This window comes from Physeter macrocephalus, chromosome 10 (assembly GCF_002837175.3).
Source record: "Physeter macrocephalus isolate SW-GA chromosome 10, ASM283717v5, whole genome shotgun sequence".
Taxonomy (NCBI): Eukaryota; Metazoa; Chordata; class Mammalia; order Artiodactyla; family Physeteridae; genus Physeter; species Physeter macrocephalus.
In genome coordinates, this window is record NC_041223.1 from 9,129,650 (window position 1) to 9,155,035 (window position 25,386).

The 25,386-nt window shown below is 43.0% G+C and overlaps 1 protein-coding gene and 1 long non-coding RNA gene across 3 annotated transcripts in view; one reads left to right on the forward strand and one right to left on the reverse strand.

Moving 5' to 3' along the window:
* Positions 1–20,405, reverse strand: part of TULP4 (TUB like protein 4) — a 245,770-nt gene extending 225,365 nt beyond the window's left edge. The window contains exon 1 of one of the 2 annotated variants that reach the window (XM_024122434.3): positions 20,317–20,405. The gene's annotated coding sequence lies outside the window, so the exon portion shown is untranslated. Of the gene's footprint in view, positions 1–18,748; positions 19,335–20,316 lie in introns of those variants that run through there. The other variant, XM_055087417.1, reaches the window with a different exon arrangement.
* A 167-nt stretch (positions 20,406–20,572) lies between these two features.
* Positions 20,573–25,073, forward strand: LOC102984162 (uncharacterized). The gene is made up of 3 exons (XR_448824.3): positions 20,573–20,922; positions 23,347–23,437; positions 24,598–25,073. It is a non-coding gene; the product is annotated as an uncharacterized lncRNA (long non-coding RNA).
* The last annotated feature ends 313 nt before the right edge of the window (positions 25,074–25,386 follow it).

Here is a 25,386-nt window from a genome sequence, read left to right on the forward strand (position 1 = left end):
TTCCAACTGCAAACACACAGAATTGAATGACATTAAGTACTATTAAGAGAGTTCAGTAAAATGGGAAAACAAAACACACAAGAATAAATTCAAAGTGATGAATGAGCCTATGTGTTTACCTAGTTCCCCTCTCAAATTCCCTTAAAATGATCAAACAAATATAAAAGTACCACAAGAATTTTTTGCAGAAAACAGACAGGCACCACTGACAGGCCCTTGAGGAATTTCTAAAAGACATGGAGCAGATAGGTTTAGACTGATAGAAAAGTAACAAAGAGCCTTAATTCAGCCAGGCAAAGGCAAGCACACCACTGAAGGGCTTTAGGCAACGTCTGGCCAAAGAATGGCTGTCTACACTGGGTCGGTGAGGCCGCACAGGTCTTCTTATTGCATCCATGGGCAGGGGAATGACCCTCCAGGTCACGGTGGATGCCACAGCAATGAGCTCCCTGGGAAAGGGTGAAGATCAGCCTTGCAAAGAAGTGAAGCTCCCCAGTGATCGGAGGACTTACTGTTAGACGGCCGCAAACTGTACGCACAGGCCTAATGTAGCAGCAGCTGATGCAGGAGGGAGGGCAGGATATCAAACTGAAGACCCTCTTCTGGAACGCTCTTAGGGCCTACCCTCCTCTCAGTCTAACAACTATCTAAAAAGCAAGGGAAGCCTACTTTTGCTTCCTCTGTAGGAACCCAATGCCGGCTTCTCTTACCACTTAGCTGCTTTGGTTTTCTAACTGTTTGACATGGTGGTATGACAACCTGGGTGTAAGATCTCTGAGGTCAAGAATCACATCTTTCACTCCAGCTCTGTATTCACAGACATGCCAAAGACTGATAACAATAAAAACAGGAACAAAGATACCAATTCTTCCCCAACATGACCACTCGGTCTTGTAAAAATTATAGTTTCATCCCTGGACTAACTTCTCAAAGATTTGATAATCTTTTCAACAGCCCATAGACTCTTCTTGAATATTGTCCTGAAATCAGTTCTTCAACTACTGAAACATCAATCATCTCTGACATCTCTAAACCACTGCATCATGCCCTCTCACTGAAGAGGCATTCTACTGATTGATGTAATAAGAATTCTTTAGATGGCCCTTCCTCATTAAAACTAAGGCATATTCAGTAAAATGCAGAGTAATGCTTTTTATTTTTAGCATATACCTATATTATTTTCATCCAAAAGTTTAGCCTAAATTCTAACTCAGTAAATGACAAACAAAACAGAAGTATTTGTATAATCATTGCAAAGAAACAACCCAGAAGGATTAAAAAAAAGTACAATGATATTTACTACATCTTTACTTTAAAATAGCCCCCAAATGGAAGCAACCCAAATAACAAACACTGAAGAATATCATTATATGATTTATCTACTTGGTGGGATATTATACAGTCCTTAAAAATGTGTAATTACCCATGTGTCCATCAACAGATGAATGAAGAAAATGTGGCATATACATACAATGGGATATTGTTCAGTCTTAAAAAGGAAGGAAATTTCTGACACACGCTACGACATGGATGAAACTTGAAGACATCATGCTAAATGAAATAAGCCAGTCACAAAAGGGCAAATACTATATGATTTCACTATAAGCGAATATAATGAGGTAACTAGAGTAGTCACACTCATACAGACAGAAAGAAAAAGGGTGGCTGCCAGGAGTGGGGAATGGGGAATTATTGTTTAACGGGTACGGAGTTTCGGTCTGGGAAGACAAAAAGTTCTAGAGGCGGATGGTGGAGATGGCTGCACAATAAGGTGAATGTCCTTCAGGCCACTGACCTGCACACTTTAAAAATGGTTAAAAAAGTAAATTGTATGTTATATATTTTGTCGCAATAAAAAGGTATAGTTATGAAGACTATATAGAAACATGAAAAATGCTTGTGCTATGTTCAATTTTCAAAAGCATACAAAGGTGTTTGTAGGAGAATTCAAAACAATGCTATGCTTAAGAGTTATAATAATGGTGGAGACCGCAGATGATTTTCCACCGTTTTATAAACGTACTGTAATATATGCTTACACTTATAAAGACACTAAGTATAATAACAAAAGAGCGAAGCTCAGGTGTCTGTAACCACGAAGCTCCCTCATGTGCTACTCCTTTCTCCATTCATACAGTCCTAAACTTGGGGAACGAAAAAGGTTTATGTATGCTTAATATCTGGGGGCTGTGCAATGACCTAACAACTGCTGGGGAGCTCTCGGAACACAGAGAGGATTTAATTTTAATGAAACAGTTTTCCTCTTATCCTCATTTTCAAAGTTTAAGAAGAAAACTGGCCTTACTTGAGCCAAAATTTTCTATCAACATAATTTCCTTCTTAGTCATTACTTTTAAGCCACCTTAACTCTTTTGTGGGAGAAGGCTGCGCTCTAAATAAGTAAGTAAATAAAGTTATCATCAAATAAAATTTCTTTTAAAAAGGAGGGTCAGAAAAAGTGAAATGGGAAAAGAATCTGAGCAGGAATTGGAGGAGGAGCTCAGGTCAGCTGTGCTAGTTAGTGGCGGGGACACACCAGGGGTGCACAGCTGCTCCCAGACGGCTTCCCATCCGTAAATGGAGAGTCGATTTGCTGCACTCTTTACCACCTTTACTTACAACACTATAAAGATCAAAGGTGACAACGTTTATAAAAATGCTCTGAGGAATGTAACATGCTTTATAAACTAAAAGGTGGTGCCTTGTCAAATTTACAATACTAATTTGATTTTTTCTGGGTTGTCATAAGGCACCAAATGAAATCGGCCCCCTCATATATGCTTTTCTGTTTTTCCATTATTACTTCTAACTTCTGTCGTTCTGAGAGCACCGAGTCTCCCCAATCCTCAGCGCTCCCCAGCTCTGCATTTTTGAGAGAGAAGGACAGTTCAAGGCATTCTATTTAAGACAAGACATGTCAGAGGCATCCCCCATGGTATGTAGAAAGAGGCCTGCACAAGGGGAGAAAGGTCATATGGAATAAAGGGTTTCCCATAACCCACATGCAGTACTCCCAGGTTTCATCCAACAGCAGGGCTCTTTCATCACTATTTTAGTGGCTTCTAAATCCTTTAAAGAAGTAATAAATGTTTCCTATCCTTCTGAGGGTAGGAAATCTAGTACAGTGAGCGGCATGTCAGATAGAGCAGCCTTCCAGAGGGTGTCATCTTCCACTACGTCAATATTTACTCAAGTGCTAATCATGCCCTTCCCCTCAAGGCCAGTGATACTCATACTTCCACACAACCCACATTTTCTGAGGAGGGAAACTGAGTTTTTAATTTTAAATACACTAATAATTCAAATAGGTAATAAACCACCTTTATGACTGATGTGCAAATACAACAGATCCCGCACATTTGACAACACGACCAATTCCCCAATTCTCAAATGGCACTGATTCTCAGAACTGTCAGACTGCTCTTTTTCTTGCAATCACTAAGTGATACTTTCAAACCTGCTTGGATTATTGCACACAGCTTCACAGTTCAGACAGAATGTTCAATCCCAATTTAATTCCAACTCACAGAGGAATTCTCAAATTCATACAGGGGATCTATGGGTGTAACCAAACAACTAAAAGAGGAACTGCTATTGTTCATAACCTCAGAAGTCGGTGGAGTGTTCAATCTGCCAATGAGCGAGTGACCCTGACAAGATAATGATGGCAAGAAAGGACAATCCACTGGTACACTTTGATCTAAGTAAATGTGATATAGGAAGATTCAAATTCATAAGGTTAAAATTACTGCATTTTAGAAAAAGATTTACAAAAGGATTCCTTCTGATAGCAAGCAGTCAGGGCCTTAACCACTGACTCCCCTTGTGTATTTAAAATATAATTTAATTAAAAATATTTTATTTATACTCAGGTTTTCAGGAATCTATCTCCCACATCAAGCTACCCTGCTGAATTAAACTTTGGCCACAATTTCTCTGAGTTCAAACAATGCTGACATAAAAATAGGCTACAATTTATTTCACTAAAAAAGAAATTTAATTTTAAAAAACATAATTCCATAATTTGTTTGGCAGGTTCATCTCAATTTACTGGATTTTTTGTTGGTAGTGGAGATGGCAGCACTTTGTTTTGATTTCGTTTGGGGTTTCATTGTTCTGTTTACTTTCTAATGCAAAGCTTATTAGGTGTTTTCACAGCCTGGTTCCATCTTCTATGACCACTCATCAGCTCTTCCCAGGAAATCCTGGAACAGAGAAAATAGTCTCTAGACACCTGGATCATAACAATGAAGAACATGGGTGTTGGCAGCCATGTTGTGCCACGTGGACCAGGGAGTAGAGGGTGCTGGTCTGGAACAAAGAACTCGAAGCACTGAAGGAGGCTAAGAGATGGGGACAGAGAGAAGGAAAGAGCTTCCCAGGCCCATCCACAGAGTGTTCCAGGCTCTGGAACACTGAAGCCTGAAGCTTCAGTGTTCTCCTGGCCTGAAGCCCAGCTGTATCCCTGCAGAGATTTTAGGACACAGCCCAGAATCCTTCCAATAAATTGCCTTTAGTGTATAAACGAGTTCAGTTAGGTCTCTCTAACTTATACCCAGGAGTCCCCTAACTAACAGAAGGCTCTGTGGTCCTTTCTGTTGATTGTTTTGAAGGAGGCAAGCTAGAAACCTGCAGGTGGCAGACGGAACCCAGCAGGGTCTGCAAGTCAGAAAGGCAGGCAGCACCTCAGAACCTGATGCAGTGGCAGGAGTTGAACAGAGTAACTCCAACCTCACACATCCTCAGCAGGCCACCCGAGGGCAACTCCTCTAGTTAACCTACCAAGTAATGCTAGGTTAAAAGGGAAGTGAGCTATTCTCTATTCCACACCCTTGCTTTAAAGTAGAACACAGGAGAGGCAGAGCAGCTTTCAGGGTACCGTCAAAAAGCATTGTGCCTGGAGGGCAGAGCTTCCCAGGTTCAAGAACAGCAAACCAAACCCAGAGCAACAGGGGCACGGCACCTCTATCCCACCAAGTCAACTCCCATGCGGAAAGGAAGCAAATCCCAGCTTAAAAACCAAGGGGACATCAATCAGACAGAGCATGCTGATGATTTTTTTATACATATATTTGGTAAACAGAGAAGAAGCATCCACTATTTTTACTTGGTTAAAACATGACCCATCATGACAGTCACACAACAGCATAAATGTAGTTAATGCCACCGAACTGTACACATTATAAATAGCTACAATGGTAAATTTTGTTATGTACATTTTTCCACAATTTAAAACAACAAAAAAACATGATACATCAAGAGTCACAGAGACTGAGCCCCCACCCTGCGACAAACACCATGCACGGTGTTATCTGAGACAGTCATGTCAATAATGTGTCCCCTTGCCATGGGCAACTCAGTACAGAACTGGGGTGACGTGAGTGGCCGTCCGGGTGGGTACAAGAGAGCTGCAGTGTGGGGGAGGTGGGAGCGGGGGCGGCTGAGCCCAGGCAGCCACGTCCTGAAACCAGTAGTGATGAAAAGCCACTCCAGAGTCTATCTCCCCTACCTGCTCATACCTGATCAGCACAGTCTCAGCATTACTAATTCCTAAGTATTTCAACATAAACTCCTCAGAAGTCACTGCTGGTTTCCTACCCGCCACAAACAGATGGCAACCCAGAAGAGTCCTGTTGCCATTATGCCGACTTGGCGGGAGGCTCACCTGCCGCCACCGGAAACACTGGCCCCTCCCACCTGCACACAGAAGGCTCCCAACACAACTCAAATGCCGCCCAGATGCCCAATGATCGGCATCCTTAAAAGCATGGGGGGGAGTCTCATTACAACTCCACTAATTAATAAACAGAGGGAGGGGCCACATCGCATCCTAATATGATTACAGGAGACTGCAGCTTTCGTTGCAGTTCCACTCTGCAACTCAGGCTGGTTCCCGGCCTGATTACACTGGGATGGAATCCAGTTTTCTAATATATCCATATGTATGAGAATCAGAGCAGCTCTTATTACATCAAACCTGGAGGAAAACCTCTGGAGATGCTAAAAGTTCAATTTCAGCCACATTAATATATCCTTAAAATTTTATTTACAATGAAACCATCTATCCTGTTTTTATAACTCCAACACAGATTTCTTAGCTGCAATTTAACTTAAATAATCAAACACTAAGAGAACGACAGACTGTTCACAAATTACGCCTAAATTAGAAAACATGAAAGCTGCCTCTGTGCATGGATATGTACATATGTGTACACACATACACACACACACTGGCAAGGAGGAAGAAAAGGAAAAGTAGATTGTTTACTTCATCAGATTCCAAGCAGAGATGTTCTTTCATGTTTTGTGGACGTACCTGACAATCACCAGGGCCTTAACCACTGACTGATCCCTGCCTGCTCAGCCAATCAAACGGGACTCTTTGGAATGTTAAGCCAAGGTTTTCTTTAGCAGAGGCAGCTTAAATTAACTATAGCTCAATGTTCTCCTGCCACTCTCCAGTAATGAAACCCTTCAGTGGCTCTGCTCTTGCAATAAAGACCCAAACCCTTAAACACGGGATACAAGGCCCAGCACAAAAAGGCATCTCTTTCACCAAGTCCTCTGCATTTCCTCAGGGAAACCATCTCTGACCTTCTGACCAGGTCAAATCCCACCTTTATACCCTGTATTTCTCCTTCGTGGTATGAATGAATGAATGAGTTAGCATGTCTTTCAGTGCAAGTAACAGATAATCTCAACCCAGGTTGCCTTAAACAACAGGGAAATTTATTTCACATAATAAGTCCAAAGGCAGGTGCGTGGTAGGCTCCAAGGAGCTCTCTCTGCTCTTTTCTCGGCTCTGTCTTCTCCCCTGCACCAGCTTCACGTTCAGATTGTAGCAATGCGGCTGTAACAACTCCAGGCACCACATCCAGACAGGATTGTACTCAGAGGAAAAGGACTATCTTTCCTAGTGCTGTCACTTTAAGATTGAGAAGTTTTCCAGAGCCTCTGGCAGACCAGAACCAGGCCTCTTGCTTACCCCTACAGCAGTCACCGACGGTGTGGGACCTGCGTGACTGGCTGAAACAGATCAGGACTTACCCCTGTGTTGGGGATGGATCGCCTTCCCCACAGCACATGCTGACGGGGAGGGTATCTAAACAAAACCCCAATTCCATGACGAAAGGAAGAAAGGATGTTAGAAATGCACTCAACAGGGTCAGCTAGTTATCAATCTGGGATACGTGCTGGTTGTTGCCAAGAGAAAACCCCACTAGCTTCACCTATAAAACCAGCAGCAGCAGCTTGGATGGGAGGCCACAGGGCAAACGAGGGGGTAAGAGAAGAGATGCGGGACTTTCGACCAGCAGGTGCAGACTCAAGTCCCAAGACGTCTGCTTAACAGTTATGTGACTGTGGGCAAACCCCCGACCTCAGCTTTCTCATAAAATAAAAAAATACATGCTTGACATAATGTGCAAGGTTACTGTGAAGACCAGATAAAATGGCAGATGTGGAAAAAGGCTTTGTAAAAACAATGATTATGACTAAAACTTGTAATGTAAAAAGTCACAAGCCACCGAGAAAAACTCCTCAAAAAAAAAAAAAAAAAAGCTGTCTCTGGCCAAACTGAAGCAGGTATAATCTACTAATGGATCTCTGCTTTAAAAATTATATTTCTATTGATTTACTTATGACTTGGTTGGAGGCTTTCCAATATGATCTACCGATTCTCTCTGAGTTGAGGTGGAACAGAACCCTATAGAAACTGTCTTAGGGGTCTGTAGAAAGCCAACCCAGGGTCCTCTTCCCTTTTTCATTGATCCCTCCTCCTCAGGCATGCACAGCAATCATATTCTCACTGCCTTCTAAACCGAAAGGCAGGGTGGTGGTGTTTTACAAGTCAGAAAAGGCTAAGAAACCCTAAGTGTTTTCAGTTAGGAGAGGGGAGACTGATTTGAATGCACAAGTAGAAGCCAGTGGTTCCCCACGAGACAGCTCAGCCCAACTCACGTGAACGTGTGTGAGTCGCGATGCCTATAGATAGTAAGTGCAGAGGTAACTAAGGCCTCCCTGCTAATGCTATTTCTATCAGGCAGTGTGGGCATGGAGCCACCCAACATGGCTTGTGTTCTACCTAATTTCCCACCTGCCCGCCCCACCTCTTACTTCATTCATCTGTCTCCACTTACCGTGGGGTAGAGATGGGCAAGCGAGCCACAGAGTCTCAAACCCATCTAAAGAGTAAGATATGTGTTCATCTACGCCAACCACATTTTTTCTCATTAGATACATCACCCTTCATTTGGGCAGTAAAGTTAGAAGACTAGCCATGCCGAGTACCGTGATTCTAGGGGGTGAAAGCAGTGATATTCTGGGCTTACTTTGATGTCTAGGAACTTAAAACGCTTCCTCACAATGAGGGTGCCTTTCTCTCCGAGACTTAAAAATCAACAACATATGATTTTCCACTCCAGTCCAGGCAGAAGAACCAGGTAACACTGTGAGAGCAAAGACATCTTAGGGAATTACAATGCAGGGAAAACGGAGGCAGCAACTGGCAGTCTGGACAGTTTGAGAGGTATTTCTCTGCCCAAGTTCCCTGTGGTCGCACACATGCAGAACAGTGCCACTCCCAAGACACACACTTCCAAGGGGCAGGTGTGTCTGATAAGACTGATGATCAAGAATATTTTCCATCTAAATCATGTGTATGTGTGAAACAATTCTGTAAACCATAAAGCTGCCATGTCCCACACCAGTGCAGTGTCTTGAGCTCAGCTTCTCCACAGAGCACGTTGCCATGTGTGGTCCTGCCTCTTCAAAACCCACCCCACTTAATCCAGTGTAGTGCCCTGGGGAAGGACATCAGTGAAACTGGTGCAATCAGAAGGAAGTCTAGAGTTTAGTTAATGACAACGTATCAATGTTAATTTCTTAGTCTTGACAAATGTTCTATAGTTTTGTAGGATAACATTAGAGGAAGCTGGGTGAAGGGTCGGAGGAACTCTCTGTACCGAGTATCTTTGTACCTTCTGTAAATCCAAAACTATTCTAAGATACAAAGCTTATTTTAAATAGTTTAAGGGCTTCCCTGGTGGCGCAGTGGTTGGGAGTCCGCCTGTCAATGCGGGGTGCGCGGGTTCGTGCCCCGGTCCGGGAGGATCCCGCGTGCCGCGGAGCGGCTGGGCCCGTGGGCCGTGGCCGCTGGGCCTGCGCGTCTGGAGCCGCCGCAGCGGTGAGAGGCCCGCGTACCACAAAAAAAAAAAAAAAAAAAAAAAATGTTTAAAACACCTGTCTGCTTAAAAAAGAAAAAAAAAAAATAAAGAAGGGGGAAAAAACACACTCCATGGGAAAAGATTTTTTAAGCAAACCATCAGAGTAGAAACTACGGAAAAAAGATTGAAAGACTTGACTACATAGAAAATTTAAACTTTTATACATAAAATATGCCATGAACAGAGTTGGAGTTGAAAGACAACCAGGAAACTGGGAAAATATTTATAATATACACGCGAGAAAAGGGGTTAATATACATAACACAGCAAACTTCATATATTTTTTAATTTTTTAAAAAAGGCCACATGCCTAGGTACTCCATCTGCTACAACTGCTTTCACGCATTTCAAATCTGTATGTCCAAACTCGAATTCAGTCCCCTTAAACCACGTTTCTTCCCATTCCACCCACCGCCTCTGACGGCCCCCCACACCTGGGGGCTCTGCTAGAGAAAGAAGAGCTTCAGTGCAGCCTTCCCCACAGCGGCTAACCCTGTTCAATTTGTTGGACCACTCCTAACCAAAGTCTCCTTCTAGAATCTAGGACTCTTTTCTTCTTTATGAGCACAATATGTCAAGCTTACCTACTTGGTGCCCACAATAGTGAAAACAGGTCAAACCACAACCAGAAGTGGGAATCCTGAGAAAAGACTAAGGTGTGCAAAGACCTCGCAGGTCAAAACCAGATTCAAATTTCAGCACCAGCCAATCAGAAAAAAAGGAATCAAAAAAGCACTCACCACAGGTGGGCAGTCGCCTCCCACCTGGAGCCCCCTTTACCTGGATTTCTAGAGAGACGCACCTATTCAAAGAAAAAGCACCTTCTTAAAATAAAATACAGGGCTTCCCTGGTGGCGCAGTGGTTGAGAATCCGCCTGCCGATGCAGGGTATACGGGTTCGTGCCCCGGTCCGGGAAGATCCCACATGCCGCGAAGCGGCTGGGCCCGTGAGCCATGGCCGCTGAGCCTGCGCGTCCGGAGCCTGTGCTCCGCAACGGGAGAGGCCACAACAGTGAGAGGCCCGCGTACCACAAAAAATAAAAATAAAAAGGGAGGGAGTGAAGTCAAACGTTTAAAAAAAAATAAAATAAAATACAGTTACAACTAACTCAGCAGTTTATATTAGAACCAACCTATCTTAGTAATTTTTTGGTTGTTGTTATTTCTGTGCTTTTAAATTTAGAAGTGGACCAGAGAATCTGAAGAAAGACTATACTACTTTCAAGGTGTCCCCATATATGTAGACTTTATGTCAGAGTTAGAATTATACTAAGAATTAATGTTAGTTAGTCATATTATCATATTAAAATTAAGAAGCAAAAAGAACATTGAAGTTCCATACATAAAATACAGAAGTCAAGAAATAAAATATTTTTCACGCAGAATAGTGTGACCATGATTAAAACCACTAGATAAAAATTCAGGAGCTAAAAGTTTGCATCCCAGTTGATTACATTCTTCCATTAACCTTAGGCAGACTTTCTGTTGCCCTACTTACCTGGAGTTTCCTATGCTACAAGATAGTAGTTCATGTCTTAACTCTAAGTACTTAAGACAGTACTTAAAGCCAAGTAGACACAAAACGAAGAGTAGAATTAAACGCAATCTTAACTTCTTGAAGCTCACTCATGATCTAATTTGTGAATAACTCCAGACTCCCCAGCACGCCTCCTTCCTCAGACATCGCACCTTGGGTCCACCTTACTGCTCATTAGCACCAAAGGAGGTTTAACTCAAACCAGTTGTGCTCGTCATTAACCATCTAGTAAAAGGTTTGAAGTAACTGGCTTAAATTGACCTCCGGTGATTACTGGTATAGTTCACATGACAGTGCTTACCCCTCTCCCACAAGTTTCAGCTGTCTTACATACACCAGAGAAATAGCTCAATACCCCAAAGCCAAGTACATGCACATCCTTCTATGTCACATGAAAGAGAAAAACTTCACCATCTGAACACGGGTGAAGGACGGCCAAGGAGATTCCATTTCTATGACCATTAATCAGCAGAGATCACCATTGTTTGCAAATCACAGACAGAAAAGAAAGGGAAGACAATGGGATATCCCAAGGCTCTCAGAATTAAAAACGATGCACCATTTCTGAACCATGGGTTAATCCTGAGACTTCTCTACTTACTTACAATAAACTTATTACATTAAATTCATAGGAGGCTGATGTCAAAGCACCTCATAAACATTATTGCTTCTATAAATACCTCTGTGAAGAAAAGCATTTGTAGCCTAGGAGGGACCTACAATGGTACTTAATGTTTCTCTATCCCATTTCTTGCACATAAATACACATAAGTACAAGTCCTATTCACTGTACTGTATCACGAAATTTTTCAAAACAACGTTAGTTAGCTGATCAAAAACTTAAATAAATCTATTCCATACAGCAATGTAATCGTGCAGCTTGTTAATGGTCCAGAAAAGATGTGATGCTGATTAGTTAAAATTAAAAGTTGACATAATTAGATAAAACTGAATTATGGTGATAACTTGTGGACTTCATATATCAGCACTTCGCTCTCCACTGATAACAGAGACCTGGCTGTCGTAGCTGTAAGAATGGTGAGGAGGAAGCAGATGCAAAATCAAACACAAACAGGACGCCATAAATCCAAAAAGGCTGGGAAGTGATGCTCCAGTTAGCTATGACGGATGGATTGTGGGCGGGACCCCGATCCCACGCTACTTAATTTATCCCCGAGTCCCTCAAAATCAAAGCTGGGTGAGGAGACAGAACAATGTGTGTGCCACTTTCATTCTCACTCTGTCACAGTATTAAAAATTACTACTATTGGAATAAGATAAGCAAACTGTGAGCTTTCTTTTACTAAGAGTTGCTGTATTTTATTCCAAGCATTTCAAATATTACAGAATTTATTTCATCACTCAGATATCAGAAAATTCTGAAAAGTTAACTTCCTACAAAGGAAACACAGACTGGGTTTCTCATTTCCTGGGAAAAGATGGCAAGCACAAAAACAAAAAGGGTTCCAACTATTTGCAGGCACTGGAAAATGTGACCTGGGTTTAGCCACATTCATCCACCTAGCTGTCCCCATGATCCAACCTCTTTAAACTTCTTTCTTTCAGGTAAGTTAAATCCAGGAATGAATTTTTGAAGGCATTCTTGTGTAGTATGACAGATGTTAATACATAAATTTCCTGATGATTTAACACAGTAACTATGGCCACCTGAAATGTCAGCTCTGGTGTCCAGGGTTTTCATCCACAGCATCAGGCTAACTTCTTATCATGCATGTTTTGATATTCTAACCATTGGAGCTGAATTTGTCCATCTGGTTTGTGGCTAAGAGGACTGTCTGAAGCTTAAGAAACTGATTTACATGTGAAGATAATCCTGCATATTCTCAGCACATGGTAACGTCACTACTGATCAGCTTTTCTGGAATATTAATACTGTCCCAGTACTAACCAGCCTGTCATCACGGAGGACCTCTGGCACTCTGACACAATGCCAGGTGTTCCCCAGGACGGTATCATATTCTCTTAAAAACCAAAGATGAAGGAAAGGTTCATAGGGGGTCAACAACATGGTACTCAAAGTATGTTCTACACAAGACTCTTCATTTCTCTTGCCAGAGACTGAAAATTACACACACACACACACACACACACCACACACACACCACACACACCACACACACACACACACACACACACACGTGTAACTGCCTCCGAAATTTAAACTAATCTTCCCTTGCTGATTGCAAGAAACTGGTCAAAGAAACATTCAGTTAGGATGAAAAAATTCTGAACCCAGTGATATTTGTCTCTATCAAAGGAGAATTTGAAAACACTAAGCAACAGTTTTAGAAAGTAGATACCAAACAGCCTGTAGAACCAAGTGTCCCAAACAGTAACTAGCTTGGGATCAACAGGTGAGAATTCAGAGGAAAGGCTGAGACTGTCATACAAATTATTCACGAAAAAGGCCCACTTCTTAGCCTTAACCAGACACGAACAGATCTGATACAAGAAAAACTTTAACCCAGCGGCTCTACTATGCCCATTCCAAACTGGGAGAAAACGTCCAAGTATTAAGACTACCGAAAAAAGAAAGAGCAGAAATAATTTTAACAACATAATAACTTATATTATGCATTTCCAAATCCTTTCACATCCATTAAGGTCCAAATTAAGTCTTTAATTTTTAAAAAGTGAGAAATTGTAAATCTGAAGTTGTAGTGTGTGTTATCTTTCTCAAAGCTCTTTCACATCCATTTTGACTCTAACTGTGCTTTTGATTAGAAATAATACCAGTGAGAAAGATGTTCAAGGGAGTCTGTATTATCTGCACAGCACCTCTGCACACCTACAGAATAATTTTCTACACTCTACAGCCTACTACGCCATTACTAGGAGGCTTTCCATAAACACTACTTTTCCATTCTATTCTTAAAATACTCTTTCTCTTAAAGGTGGGTATCCTTGTCACCACACAAGTGCAAAGATTTCTATTTCTACTTACTGACATCAGAGAAATTTATTTGATTCTGAATTAACCACATTTAAAGGGAAAAAGCATAATTTTTAAAATCCAAGAATAATCCAAAATTTTAATTTTGACCCATTTTCTATGAAAGCCAGAAATCAAATAGAGTTGACCCACTGGTATAGGTCCTAACATGCCAAAAACAGAAGTTAAAAGGAAAAGAAAGCATTTATCAGAGTCTGTAGTAATTTATGGAGATGCAGTAATTAATTCAATGTTTATCAGCAAAGGATATTTAATTTTAACTGAATGTGTAGCGGGCATCTATCGCCTTGTTTTCCTGGAATGTCTTCCCCTTCTTTAGTTAAAAGCACCCCAACTCACCTTGTGATTCCTCCATTCTATATCTTTGTGGGACTGTCAACAGAGAGCAATCCTACACACACACACACACACACACACACAAGGCAAATTACCTACACACACACACACACACACACACACACACACACACACACACACACACACACACACACACACACACACGGCAAATTACCTAACAAGGCCAATCATAGTCTCCCCAGGAAAACTAAATCTTCCGACACAAGAATGAAATCAGTGGGTGCTGTCTTCAAGACCATGGCACCTGAAACAGACTGCCCGTTAGGCGTTTCCTGAAGCCTAGCTCCTCGAAGGTCTGACTCTTGGTCTCCAAAGCCTAGTCGTTCAGCATTTTCTATGCCTATATTATATGTAATTGCTATGCCTACAGTTCTGTAACCTCTCTTTTTCACTCAATAATATATAATGGGCATCTTTCCAATTGGTTAATATAGATTTATATCATTATTTTCAATGGCTGTATGCAAATAAGGTACCCTAATCTATTTAATCAATTCCTTACTTACAGTTATTTACTAAATAACTGTATATAGTAAATAGTTCTTTACTGTATACATATATCTTTGCTATCTTTTCCTACTATTTTTTTAGGATAAGTTCCTAAATGTGGGCTTGCTGGGTTAAAGGCTATGCAAATTTTACGTTTTGACACATAATAATAGCTATTTAGAATAAGTGCATTGGAATTCCCTAGTGGTGTAGTGGTTAGGAATCTGCCTGTCAATGCAGGGGACACGGGTTCTATCCCTGCTCCGGGAAGATCCCACATGCCATGGAGCAACTAAGCCCACGAGCCACAACTACTAAGCCTGTGCTCTAGAGCCCGCAAGCCACAACTACTGAAGCCCGCACACTCTAGGGCCTGCGTGCCGCAACTACTGAGACCTGCGCACCTGGAGCCCGTGCTCCACAGCAAGAGGGGCCACCATAATGAGAGGCCTGCACGGCTCAACGAAGAGTGGTCCCTGCTCACCGCAACTAGAGAGAGCCCACGTGCAGCAACGAAGACCCACTAGAATAAGTGCATCAATTTACACCTCTACTGAGACCAAGAGTATACATGTCCCTTCATCTTCACCAGCACTGGGAATTACTATCATCCTTATTCCCACTCCAAATTGGGAAATGCCCAAATATTAAGACTACCAAGAGAAGCGATACCCGAAATAATCCTAATAACATAATACTTTATATCAAGCTTTACCAAACTGTTTCACATCTAGTAAGGTCTAAATTGAGTTTAAATTACATTGCCAATGTAATCATTGAAATATGGTGTCATAGTTGGCTCAGGCTACCATTAAAAAATACCACAGTCTGGGGTGGCTTAAACAACAGAAATTTATTTCTCACCATTCTGGAGGCTGAAAATTCCAAGATTAAGATGCCAACAAGGCAGATTTCTTTTGTGACCTCTCATCTTGTCTTGTAAGTGGTTGCCATCTAGCTATGTGCTCACATGACCCCTTCTTTGTGCATGGTGAGGGGCGGGGAGGGAAGTGTTTTGGAAGGGGTCGGTGAGCTCTCTGGTGTCTGTCTTTTCTGCTGAGGGTACTAATGCCATCATGAAGGCTCCACCCTAACCCTAATTACCTCCCTAAGGCCCCATCTCCAAATACCATCACATTGGGGGACAGGGCTTCAACATAAGAATTTGGGGGAGAGACATTCGGTTCATAACAAATGGTATCTTATTTTTGCTTTTAATTTCATTTCTTCAGTTACTAGTAAAATTGAATATTTTAATATATTTATTGGTCATTTAATTTCCCTTTTATTTTTCTTTTAAAAATGGTCTGTTCTGATTCCAAACCTGGAACAGGAAAGGTATAGGATGAGCCTGGAACATCTTGTCACACCAGAAAACAAGGAAGCTACTATAGGCTACTCGAGCTGTGTCATAAGGACTCAGAGCCAAACTGAATAAGTCTATCTGCCCAAAGATATGGCAATTTGAGCATCAAAAGGACAATAATTGAAACGGTCTGAAACACATCATATATGCTAAAACAGAGGAGTTCATAAAGATCCTCAAAAAGAAATTTTAAAAAAAGGAAAGAAAAGACCCTAGCTCCATTACCATTGGAAGATGGTAGGGAACCAACTCATGATTTTGGAAAGTGGCAAATAAATGGAAATAATCAAACATTCCTATACAATATATACCTCAGGGTGAGTCCTTCATGCTCTTCCATACAGCAAAATATACCACCATTATAACACTAGCTGAGAAAAAAAACATCGTCTGCATCAGCTGCAAATTTCAGAAAGATGTACCATATGTCACTATCCACATGGAAGGGAAATTAAAGGACCCAGAAAGGAGATAACATACATATTAGTTTCATCCCCTATGGTTCCCATATTTTTAAAAGGTACTGTGCATTCTGTTGGTGGGAATGTATATTGATACAGCCACTATGGAGAACAGTATGGAGGTTCCTTAAAAAACTAAAAATAGAATTACCATATGACCCAGCAATCCCACTACTGGGCATATACCCAGAGAAAACCTTAATTCAGAAAGACACATGCACCCCAATGTTCAATGCAGCACTATTTACAATAGCCAGGACATGGAAGCAACCTAAGTGTCCATCGACAGACGAATGGATAAAGAAGATATGGTACATATATACAATGGAATATTACTCAGCCATAAAAAGGAACGAAATTGGGTCATTTGTAGAGATGTGGATGGACCTAGAGACTGTCATACAGAGTGAAGTTAAGTCAGAAAGAGAAAAACAAATATCGTATATTAAGACATACATGGGAACCTAGAAAAATGGTAAAGCTGAACCAGTTTGCAAGGCAGAAATAGAGACAGAGATGTAGAGAACAAACATATGGACACCAAGGGGGGAAAGTTGGGGTGGGGGGGCATGAATTGGGAGACTGGGATTGACATATATACACTGATATGTATAAAATAGATAACTAATAAGAACCTGCTGTATAAAAAATAAGTAAATAAAATTTTTAAAAAGGTACTGTGCATTAAAAAATAAAATTAAATAAAATTTTAAAATAACTAATTTGATTTTCTGTTTTAATTAAACAAATCATAATTAAATAATTTCCAGTGAGAGCTCTTGATCATCATGAGATTACCTCAGTTGCTAACACTTAATATGTTAAAATTTAGAAGCTTTATAAACAAAATGTAATATATACATACAATGGAATATTATTCAGCCTTAAAAAGGAAGCAAATTCTGAAACATGCTACAACATGGATGAACCTTGAAAACATGCAAAGTGAAATACGTCAGTCACAAAAGGACAAATACTGTATGATCCCACTTATATGAGGGACCTAAAGTAGTCAAATTCATGGAGATAGAAAGTAGAAAGGTGGTGGTCAGGAGTTGGAGGGGGGAGGAGGACAGAATGGGAAGTTATTGTTTAATGGATACAAACTTTCAGTTCAGGAACATGAAAAAGTTCTGGAGATGGATGGTGGTGTTGGTTGCATAACAATGTGAATGTACTTAATGTCACTGAACCGTACACTTAAAACTGGTTAACATGGTAAATTTTACGTTATGTATATTTTATCATAAAAAACTTAGTATTTTCAATATGTTAAAATTTAGTTGACTAAATTAACATTATCCCAACCAAATTAAAAGAAATTCGACATTTCAATTACATATTCCCTGCAGTCTCACTAAGGACAAATGCACAATTTGGGAAAAGCTTTTGGTAATACTGAAAATACTTCACAGGGTAGGAACCAACAGAAACCAATGCAATAACTAAATCAAGACATTTCATAACAGAAGTTTTACTCAATTTTTTAATGCATTTGATGAATCACATGCATAGTTGGGTCACTCAATCTATCTTCAATCTTTCTCCATCCACAGAAGAGAACAGGAAAGAGATAACTGATACTGTAAATGCAGTGAAACAGATGAAGAACAATGTCCTAGCTTAGCCCTGCACATGGAAAGCACTCAACAAACATTCCCGAAATTCAGATACTCAGTGAACCTGCAATAAAACCAAAAGATAACTTGGGCTTTGCATTCTGTCTTCCACACCACCCAGGGAGAGGGCTAACATGCAGCCTGAAGGAAAGCTGCTGTCTCTTTATTGTTCTTTCATCACTGGGGATCTCAGCATCAATGCTGGATAAAGTTCAATATAAAACAGGTTTCACGAACCACATATCCTTTTATGGCTTAAAAAAGTTTTTTCCCATTCAGAGTTTTGGTGGGGAAAATGTAAATAATCAAACTACCACTCGTATAGCTCCATATGAAAACTAAAACGTTCAATATGATACACACATCTTTTCTAAATGAAAAGTTGGTTTTAAAATAAACAGTAGTAAATATATTACTATTCCTCGGGCACAGGAAGTTAACTCGGGCTTTCTATTCTTCTCCCATGTCATAAAGCTTCACTGTGTTAAAAAAAATTTTCCCTATATGATCCCTCTAACTCAGTACTACATACTTCCAACTCTAAAGGTCAACAACACCTCCCCCCATCACAGGAAAACACTGCTACTTTCACAGCCCTTACTAAAATAGAGCACTTAAAATTCTCCAAAGAAATTCACATCCTCTAGCAACTCTCTCACACAAATTAAGTACTATGCTTAAACACTAGATTTAGCTATTCACAATTTATTGATATACTCACTTCCACAACAGTAAACTATCAAGAAATAGAAAGGGACGGCTGCGTTCCTCCCAATCTGAGCGTAGCTGTCCTTGTACAATGTTGACATCAGCTTCCCAACTGCCCCACCGATCACCAGGAGTCCAGGCAGTTGCCTCTGGTTTGCAGCGTGGCTATGTGCAAGGAGCCCTGTCACTTTCCATCCATCACAACCCCAAATCCCAGCAATCGGTGCTGCAGGGCCTGGGGATGAGCATCGTCCAGGACCACAGCACCATTCCCGGTGGCCTTGCTTGCAAGAACTAAACTCCAAGAAATGCAAACCTGAGACACAGAGAGGCACAAAGAAAGGGACTCCCAAATGATTTTTTACATTCTTCAAAACCTTAGAAATAAATTATTTTCCCTGTGCTTTTTTAAGAACCTGCCTACTGGGTATCCTTAAGGTGCTGCTAAACTACTGCAAAATACAAAGAGGAGGACAATCCCCAAATAGAGAAATCCAGGGCAGAGCTCCCTGTAAGGGGAGCTGACTGTCCACCAGGGGAGAAATGTTAGAAGACTTTCTGATCACCATGGCAATTTAGCAGATAAGTCACATCCATCCCCGACAGAACTGTGTCACCCTTATTTCCTTCCACAAAGCTAGATGAACCTCACCTTTCCAACCTTAAAGTGGTGTGACAAGAAAAAGTAGACACCTCTCCCTACTAATTGCCCGAGCCGGTCAAACTTCAGACGCAGCATCATGCACTTTGTTTTTAAGCAGAGAGAAAAGAGGAAGGGTTGGCATTCTGAGCGGAATCCCCGTGATTTGCCAGAGGAAACAGCACAGACCAAACAGCAGAAGCGCCAGCATTTCCATGCAGCTGCCACGGCAGGTGACCGGGCCGCTTTGCAGACACCCCGCTCGCTCGGGGGTTTCACGGAGGTGGGGCGGCAGGAAGGCCAGGAGGGAGGGGGACAGCCTGGAGGACGAGAAGGTGGGCAGAGGCCGGGAGGGAAATCCACTCCATCCAGACGCCGGGGAGGAAGAGGAGGAGCACAGTTTCCCCCGGGAAACCGTTTTTTCTGTCTCCACAATTAAGGTGGTTTTCTGTCTCCACAATTAAGGGGTTTTCTGTCTCCACAATTAAGAAAAAAAAAATGGCTCCAAGCCAAACGCCTCCTGATTTACACACAGACACACATACACTCACACGCGCGCGCGCACACCCAGCTCCTCTATCGCCCCATTTTCTTAGACACTGAAACAAAAGACTAAAACCGCTAAACGGCAGCAAGCGCCGCCCGGAGCCGGGTGTCGGCCACCGTCTCCCCACCGCGCCCTCGGGAAAGCCCACCCGAGGGGGCCCGCCCGCCGCCCCCCGCCCGAGCCTCGGCCGGGGGCCGCCAGACGCACCCCCGCCCGCGCCCGGCAGAGGGGCCTGGCCGGGGCTGGGGGCCCGAGCGCCCGCCCCGAGGGGACAGGCGCCCGGCCCGGCTCCGGAGGGCGCTCCGGCCGGCGGTCGGGCCCGCCACCTCCTCCACGGGAGGGCGGCAGCGCCCGGGCCGGGACGGCGGTGACAAGAGCCCAGCTCCCATCTCACCTCCGGGCGCCGGTGGCGGCGGCCCCGCGCTCCTCCGCGCCTCTCTGCCTCCGCCTCCAGCAGCCCCGCGCCGCCACCGCCGCCGCCGCCGCCGCCTCCCCCAGTGTCTCCGCGGAGTCTCCGCCTCCCTCGGCCGCCGCCGCCGCCGCCGCCGCTGGGCCCGGCTGTGCGCCACGTGACCGCGCCACGTGACCCGGCGCGGCTGGCAGGCGCCTCCCCGGCCGGCCTCGCGCCCTCGCGCCCCCGGGGACCCGCGCCCTGGCCGTTGACGCCCGCTGGCTCCGGACTGGGATCGCGGCCCCCGCCACCCTCGCCTCGCGCTCTGCCGCGGCCCGAGCTGCTGCCCCGCTCGTCCTCTGCCTGCTGCCACGCGCGAAACCCCCAACTCAACAGACCCTCCAGCCACTGCACACTCGCGAGCACTCCCTCAACGCGCACACACAACCGCCGAACACCCACTCGCGCGCCCACCCGTTCTCACGCACGTGTCACACACGCGCACCCCGCAGTCTTCGTCCCTCGGGGCAACTACACAACCTGGATAACAGTGAAAACAGTAACTAGTCCAGTCTGAACCCCGCTTCCTTGAGGAATCCTTCCTACCCGGTAATGTAATGATTTGTGTGCGGTCCGAACTTAATTTGAGCCGGAAGTGGATATCACACTGAAGTTGAAAGTCTCTAGAAAGCGCACGTTGCTTGTAGTGTGAACCACCGTGTGTCTCCGTGAAGACAGTCACTGAAGTGTCTTTGATGGTGATGATCTGATCTCAGATATATCGTATCTTTTTCAGTTGGTCTTATGGGGAAAGGACTGGATAGCGTCACTTTAACTCACACAGAGGAACAAGCATTCACAGCCTTTTTCCCCCCATTAAATTGATGTCCTGCTAGGAACGGAAACTTTATGCATCCGTCCTTCATTTTCCATCACGTACACAGAAATGACACTGCTGATTGTGTGACTGTTCACATATGTGTATTTTTTTTAAATAGACAAGAGCAGCATCCTTTCTTCTTGATTTGAGGCATAACATGCCCTATATATTTAAGTATAGCAGCTAATCTTTGCAAGTGTTCCGCACTTTTTTCTGTTTTGCCTATTTGCCAAAATTTTTACATCAGCTCGGCTTCAGAGTTAAGAATTCTGGCTTCCGTGAATTTCTGGTTGTCAGAAAGAAAATAAAAGAGTTGGACTAGAGTCTTTAATTCCTGAAATTACATGCCTACAATTTCACAAATGTTGGCAAGTGCTGCCTAGATTGTTTTAATTTTTAAAAAGTTTTTAAACTATAATATTTGCCTCATTAACGTATGCACATAAGTATAATGTGTTCAAGAGAAGTATTAATATGAGCGTTATTTAATTGCATTTTATAACATCTCTAAAATTAATTTTGACACCTTTCAGAAGTAAAACTACATTTAAGTCTTAGAGGACCTTAAACATAAAAGATAATCCTCCCCCATTTCAACGTAATGAGTATTTTGCTTCAACTGCATTAACTGGGGTCAGCAATCAGGACCTGGAGCAAATTTTGAAAAATCTGACCCTGACTGTTAGACCTTAAAGAGTTAGTAAAATGATGAAAGATGAAAATATGCAGTTGAAGAACTTCTCTTGACCTAACAAATGCAATGGATATAACAGCCTAAAAATGATTTAACAAATACCATTAACCATGAACAACGTGGGTGTTCTTTCTTCTGCAAAATGAAAAAATATTAACCTTGAAACCACTCTTCTCCTAATACCATAGTTTTCCTATGGCTCACATGTGCAAACTCTCTTTTATTCAAGCACTGTTTGGCACCAATGCAGCCAACTCTCAGCAAAACTGCAAAGGCTCTCAGGTCTGTCTTCCACCTCTGCAGTTTCCCACAGCGTGAGCGGTGGTGTGAATGGTCTCCGAAGCAAGTATCTTCATTGAAGTCCAGCTTCTACCACTTAGGAACAAGTGATAACAAGAACAACATGCCTAACACCACTTCTTTAACAGTACATTCAAATAACAATATCTACCTCACAGGGCTGCTGAAAGAATTAAATGAAATAATTTATGTAAAGCACTGAGTATAGTGCCTGATACGTAATAGGTACTCAACCAAAAATAAGAGCTCCGGTGTATTAAATGCTTGCCACGAGCCAAATGCTGTGCCTTGCTGGTTCTTATTTTTACTATTCTTTCTGTTCCCTGTTACTCAGGGTGGGTGCCCTTCATCCCCCGCCGTACCTCCACCAACCCCTTCCCTATTCCCTCTCTCTGCCTTTTCAGGATGAAAATGGTTTCCTTAAGACATTTTAACTTGAAGGCTCATTTACAGAAATCTATTGAATCAGTTGTGAATCAGCATTTTAAGCTTAAAAAAAACCTTTCAAATTATGAAATAAAAATTGCCTATAATTTAGAAATCTGAGGCAACTGGGGGCCATTAAGAAGGAGATTTGGCAATGCGGACCCTACCACTGGCCTTTGAAACCCCCCTGGTGCAACAGTTCTAATTTTGTTGTGTTTAAAGTACATCGTTGTCTTGGGCAAACTTTTTTTTTTTTCTGGCGAGGTCCTAAAACTGCCTCACTCTTGAAGGAGGGGGAGTGAGTGGAGAGTGGCCGCCCCCACCCCACAGCTTCTTCCAGGCTCAGTGTCAGGGCCATGACAGGCCAGCCACGACTAGGAGGCCTCGGAGGTGAAGGCTCCAAGAGCGCAGAGAAGACGGAATCGTGGCCTCACCTGGGGCTGGCCAGGGGCAGCTGCGCGCACAGCCAGGGCGGGGCTGGAACCAGCTTGGTCTCAAACCTCATAAGGTTGGCTGCCCTCCGGGAAGCTGCTAGGGATGAGAGTCATGGAGCTGAGAGCCGAGGGCTGTCGTGTTGGGACTGGAGATGATCAGGCTGTAAGTCTGGTAGCCAAAACATAATACAGCAGAAACAACTTTACTCCAATATCAAACGCCTTAAACACTTGCGTCTCAGCTGTTATTCTGTCGTATATAACCTGTTTGTTATATCTTCTTTTTGTCTTTGCTTTAGCCACCACATGGAAGAACTAGTTGGAACTTGGGAAGAACAGACATCGTCACGAGGCCCAGGGTTATCATCCATACCATCACTTGGTGACTGGGTGAGCTTGGACACATACTCCACCTCTCCGATCTTCACTGCTCAGCCTGTAAAGGGGGGAGGGGGTGTTGGTCCCTGATCCTTCCCCACTCTAAAACTCTATGATTCTTTCAATGAGATTTGTTAATAGAGAGAAATACATAGGACCCTTTCCTAATCTGTGGCTTCTCTATAGTTTGGAATATTCATAACAACCCACTGTCAGGAATATTTCATTTAACTTGGCCGTGCTAAAGTGAAGGACAAGATGAACTGCCAGGGGGTGGAGGCTTGGCTGCACGCAATTGTAGACCTCAGTGGACTTGTTAAAGTATAAAGTGCCAAAATGAGTTTGCAAAGCGTAGACCTCCCCTGTAACGTTTAGTTTCTCCATGTCAAATTCACCCAATTTACATTTCTTAAGCTAGGAAGGCTGTAGAAGAAGAAAGAAAGAGCATTTTAAAATCAAATTTCTGTCTCTACCCCATCCCTTCCTTTTCTGTCCCTCCTCCCTCACTCACCCTTTTCTTCCCTTGACCATGAATCCAAAATATACTTGGTCACCAGTATGAAGTCACTAACAGGACCAATGTTCAAGTATTTCTCCATTTTGCAGGCGTCTACCATAAATTTTCTGAGGCTATAAGTATAGCAAACACGGTTGGACCAACCACCGTTCTCCCCTCTTGCTTGCTAACAGCCCCCAGTGTGCTAAGCTGTCCACGTCCTCGACTGACCAGTGCTCCCGGAAGCCTAGCCACTGCCCAGCCCCATCCGGGTCTCAGCCACCGGTTCTCACAGTGGATCCCGGGCCAGCCACGGCAGCACCTGGGAATTGTTAGAAACACACATTCTTAGCCTCCACCTCAGACTTTCTGATGGAAACCCTCATGTTGGGGGCTGAGCATCCTGTGTTTTAACACACTCCACAGGTGATTCTGACCCACACGGAAGAATCACTGGTATAAACCAATCTTGACAATTCTATTCTCTTTTCTTAGAAATAGGCAAGTGATCCTGTTCTGGTCAATTAAACCTGAGTGATAGTCTGCACGGGAAGCCTTTTGAAAACAGCTTTTTAGCTCCTAAAAAAATTATGAGGACATTTTCCCGGGAAAGTTGTGGGTCTGATTTCTTAATAATACTAAGATGTCATTTGTATTTTCACTCTCATTCTCTCAGGAATGTACATTGGTCTTATCCAGAGGTTACATGCTGTGCGATATCACAACAGATTGGGTGCAGAAGTAGATACGAGAACCCACTTGTTCTCTATTAAGAAAGACATTACAGGACTTCCCTGGTGGCGCAGTGGTTAAGAATCTGCCTGCCAATGCAGGGGACACGGGTTCGAGCCCTGGTCCGGAAAGATCCCACATGCCGTGGAACAGCTAAGCCCGTGCGCCACAACTACTGGCTCCAGAGCCCGCAAGCCACAACTACTGAAGCCCACGCCCTGGAGCCCATGCTCCACAACAAGAGAAGCCACCACAATGAGAAGCCCGCGCACCACAATGAAGAGAGTAGCCGCCCACTCACCGCAACTAGAGAAAGCCTGCCCGCAGCAACGAAGACCCAACGCAGCCAAAAATAAATAAATAAAATTTTAAAAAAGACATTACAGAGATTTGTAAAAAAAAAAAGGAAAACAATGCCACTCTTCCCACTAGATTTTTTTGTTTTGGAAAACATAGTTGTTTTTTCATTTAAAAATGTGTGATTTATATTAACATATAAAGATGTACCATTGTTATAAACGAATAAATATTTTTTAAAGTTTCTCAGTTTTCATTTATAAAGTGGTAAACATCGATAGATATAACCCATGTAATTATATTTTAAAAGCTCTTTGGGGCCCTTAATTGTTGAGAATGTAAAGGATGAAGTCCTGAGAAAGTCCGAAGGCTGCTCCTTTGGGCAAGGATGCAGTGTCTGGGGCTGCTGCTGCCATCTTGTGACCACCAGAGGCAT